The sequence below is a fragment of the Atta colombica genome, unplaced genomic scaffold (genome assembly GCF_001594045.1).
Source record: "Atta colombica isolate Treedump-2 unplaced genomic scaffold, Acol1.0 scaffold225, whole genome shotgun sequence".
Classification (NCBI taxonomy): Eukaryota; Metazoa; Arthropoda; class Insecta; order Hymenoptera; family Formicidae; genus Atta; species Atta colombica.
The window spans coordinates 1,305,998-1,310,656 of record NW_017259322.1 but is presented as its reverse complement, the minus strand read 5'-3'; the positions used below and the strand labels follow the sequence as shown (position 1 = coordinate 1,310,656).

Genomic DNA, 4,659 nt, shown 5'->3' with positions numbered 1-4,659 from the left:
TATATATATATAATTGGCAACCTAACATGACTATAAGATCATTCTTATAGTTATTGTAATTATAAAAAAGTTGAAATTATCATAAAAATGATTCAAGATTGAATATAATTTTACGGTCAATATTTTGAGACAAGCATATTTTTTTATGATTGTCTCAAAATATATCTGTAAAATTATAGTCACTTGAATAACATAGTTACTGTTATTATTATTACAGCAGTAATTATCATGATTATAAGTAATATATAATTATAGTTACGAATACCAAACATTTTTCTCTCACTGCATGCTTAGATGAAAAAATAGAAAATTATTAGCCTCACTATATGTATTCTTTGAACCTGAATCCCATGCCACTAATACACAATCAGTGAAATTCATAATGAAATTCAATTAAAAAATCAATGAAACGTGGAATTCCTAACTATCTTGTTTTAGTGTATAAATTCAATGTATGTTGTATTGGAACTGAATGTAAATATCGATATTATAGTATATTCAAACTTCTCTTTTAATTGAATTTGAACTTCTAATTACCCAGTGATATATTTAGAAGAGATAATCATTGATATTCACTGATTTGAATTTAGAGAATATCAATCTGTCGAATTTATCCATTTGTCAAAGATCAATGAAACGCACATCGTACGATCCGTTAAAAAAAAAAAAAAAAGCGCGTATCTGTCATCACCGGCTGTTTGTCGTCTGCGGAAGCTTCGACGAAGACGAATGTCAGTGTCACGTTCAGCTCGGTTAAACTCAAACCTGTGCGAGAACGGTACGCCAAGTACGACGGGAGGAGAAGTGGCTTAGATAGGAGCGATAAGATAGGAAAGAACAAGAAAGGAGATAGAGTTAGACAGAAGAGGAGAGTTAAGTTCATTCATAAAAAAGAAAATTATTACGAGCGGTGAAGGGGGAGCGCGCGACTCCCGCAAAGTGAATGATACCTCCTGCTACTCTTACTTCTCTACCTCCCCCCGTTCACCGACACCCCCGGTTCCAGAACGGCGATTACCCCCACTATGTTGCCCTGCGCCGTCCTTGCAACCGTGAAAGATCTCTCGTGATAAACCTCGATTCTCTCTCCTCCTACGAATTATTTCTCTCTCTCTCTCTCTCTCTCTCTCTCTCTCTCTCTCTCTTTCTTCTCCTTTCTCCCTTCTTTCTCTTCTTCTCTCGAATTGTTGGCGCGTTGATAGGAAATCCATCCCGTGAAACTTCGACCTTGTCTTTCCCGGAACTTCTTCAAATAATATCAGGATTAATACCCGTCAGGAGAGCACCGACTGTTACTGTAACTCGGAAAGACTCGCGGACGATATATCGAATACAGCTCGATATAACGGAACGTTTGCAAACCTGCGCGATAGAAGTGGCTAACCATCCTCGACCCGTTGACCCCTAAAGTTTGCAAAGCGAGAATTCACATTTCGTGAATGGAGTGACTCATGAATGTATATCCCAGTGTCTCTCACCTTGTGCAGTACGTTTGTTCATGCGTTGCATTTATCGGAACACGTGCAAATTATTGTATTATTAACTAATCTGAGATTCGATTAATGGATTCGATTTAATGCATGGATACGTGTATATATTAATATACAAACGATAATGCCAGAAATAAAGCTAACGAGTCTACACGCAAAGCAACTAATTTTATATGTAAAAGGAGAACGAAACTCTTTTTTTATTTAAAACTATTTTTTATTAAAAATAAGAAAATGTACATAGATTCAAAAAATTGAAACATTTATATAAATAATGCTTTTTTTCGTTAATTCATTAATTTTAAATAAACTTAAATTATACATTTCGGCTTATTAAACTCGTTTCAACGACTTCTACGAGAAATATACACTCAAGAATTCCACATTCTAGAATTTTATTTAAAAAATGAAAAATTAATTATGTACGTATACAGGGCGTCCCACCTAACTCGAACATCTGAAACATCTCGCTTGATTTTTATAATAGGAAACAATGTTTCAGATGAAAGTGAAACGATTTCAAGGAAGATTTTTTGATCATATTGTATTTCTTCTAGATGATGATTAAAAAGATATGAAGGTCACCTCCATTTTTTAAAATGAAATTGTATGATATTTTTACACAATATAATTCCTTTGCATATAAAAGTATTAAGGTAATGATCAAAAAATCAATAATTTGAGATATTTTATATTTTATTATATGGCATATATTGACATAAATGTTAAATAACTCGTAAACTATTAAGTTTTTGATAATCATATCTTAATATTTTTACATGAATAATGAGATGAATTAATTGGAAAAGAAAACACAGAATCGCTTATTTAAAAAATTATACATTTTGTATACATATCTTTTTTAAGCAACTATGTGTTTTTCTTTCTATTTAATTGATTCATCTCATTATTCTGTTCATAAAAATATTAAGATACGATTATTAAAAAATTAATAATTTATGAGTTTAACATTTTATGTTAATATATGCTCGAACAAGATATAAAATATCTCATAAACTATTGATTTCTTGATATCACATACTTACTTTAGTACATTAAAATAATAAATGGAAGAAAAAAATATAGGATATCCTATTTTAATTTTCATATTGAAATATCTCCAAAAATACAAAGAATGCGAAAAAATGTCAAATACAAGTAAAATGGTTTCGAAAGCAACGTATTTTAAACACGTTTTTTTCTAAATAGAGATGCCGAAGAGATATAAAAGGTCATCTCAATTTTTTAAAATAAAATTATATGAATTTTTTTTACATAATATGATTTTTCTAATTATTCTCCTAAAAGTAGGATACGATATAAGACAATAAATAATGTATTATTAAATATTAGGTGTAATAAAAAGAAATCCATTATTTTTGCATGAAATTGAATGGAAAAATAATGGATTTCTTTTTACTATACCTAATATATAAAAAATTAATAGTTTACGAGAAATTTAACATTTTATGTCAATATATGCTACAATAAAGTATAAAATATCTCATAAATTATTGATTTTTTTATGTCATTACCTTAATACTTTTGCTTGTAGAATAATTAGAGGAATCATATTGTGTAAAAAAAGAATTATACAATTCCATTAAAAAAACGAAGATGACTTTCATATTTTTTTGAAGATCTCCATTTAGAAGAAAGACAATATGACCAAAATGTGTCCCCCTTAAAACCGTTCCATCTGAAACATTTTTTCCTAAATCATAAAAACCACGCGAAATATTTCAGATGCTCGAGTTAGGTGACACTCTGTATATGTGTATATACTTTGAATAAAATTAAAAATATTAAATATTAATAAGAATTTAGAATCTTTATCACACACATGTATATTTGGACAACTTTGTAATTGTCACAAGCTCGTATTAAATTTTGAATTCATCATATTTCGAACATCAATCTCGAATTATCATCGATATGCTCTAGGTAATATATTTACTACATCGCTTCATACAAATAATTAAATCCATTTAAAGCATTTTTAATTTTATCTTTATTTAATTTATCAATTAAAACAGTCACTTATACTGAGAAAGATGTAAAAAAATTTAAATATCGAAACGTTTATTATTTCTGTTACATTAATTTTTTAACAAATATTACTTGCACATAAAAATCTTGTGTCTTGTGTTTAATATTATAAATTTATTTTAAATAAATTATATTATTAGAAATTATATTCTTTCTCGAAAGAGTATTCAAAAATTAACCACAGTTAAGATGTTACGCGTTGTACAAAAGTCGTCGAAATTTATTCCAATTTAAAGATAAGATTTGTCATGATACTGTACTCTTCGTTATACAAATAATATATCCTAATTATGACATAATTGCAGAGAGGGAAATATCTTGCAATCAAATCCGGAAGAGCGCACAATATATCGGTCGCCATATCGGAGGACAATTATGTTCTATCGAATGAAGCTGTCCGTTAATCGTTAGGCCCGGACGATCAAAGGATTAAAGTCGCGTTACAATGGTGTCTCGCGCGAGAGGCTTCATTATTTTTTGCAAGAATCACAATCTAGCCGATGTTGCGCCCGATCGATCAACCCTACGCCGCGGGGGTGGACATGTTCCTCCTTCACCCTTGGTCTATCAACCTATCCGGCCGATAGTGCCTCGCCCTCACCGTTATTCGCGTCCTAATCGAGCTAGTAGGCCCTCTGACGCGATATACCCTTCTCTATTACCCGGCCATCCCATCCCTCTCTCGGCCTCTCGTTGACCGTCCTTAATCGAGCGAGAGCCCTTCGGCGTGCGATTTCGAAATTTCCAACCGATAAAAAAGAAAATCGATATAGCCTGTCTTCCCTTCTTGTCCCTCGTACCTCGCTCTCGTTGACACATCGTCGCACGTACTCTGTCATTCGGTTCCCCGGACACGTAAGCGGACGCGACTCGCAACGAACGGGAGAGCTCGCGTAATCGCCGGGCGGGAAGAAATCCCGATACGCCAGCATACTTTCTAGTCTCTCTACCTGAAAAAGGCAGAGGAAGAAACGAAGGTGGTAGAAAAATGCAGGAAGGATGACGAAGAAAATCGAGAACATGACAAAAGAAAGAGAGCTCGCATACACAGTACAAGTGCACGGCAATGTCACAGAGATGGACCAACACTATAATAAGATATATATATATATATATATAT

General features: G+C 32.2%; 1 protein-coding gene across 1 annotated transcript in view; it reads left to right on the top strand.

Moving 5' to 3' along the window:
• Positions 1-4,659, top strand: part of LOC108688065 (dynein regulatory complex subunit 7-like) — a 131,207-nt gene that overhangs the window by 3,482 nt on the left and 123,066 nt on the right. The window lies entirely within an intron of this gene.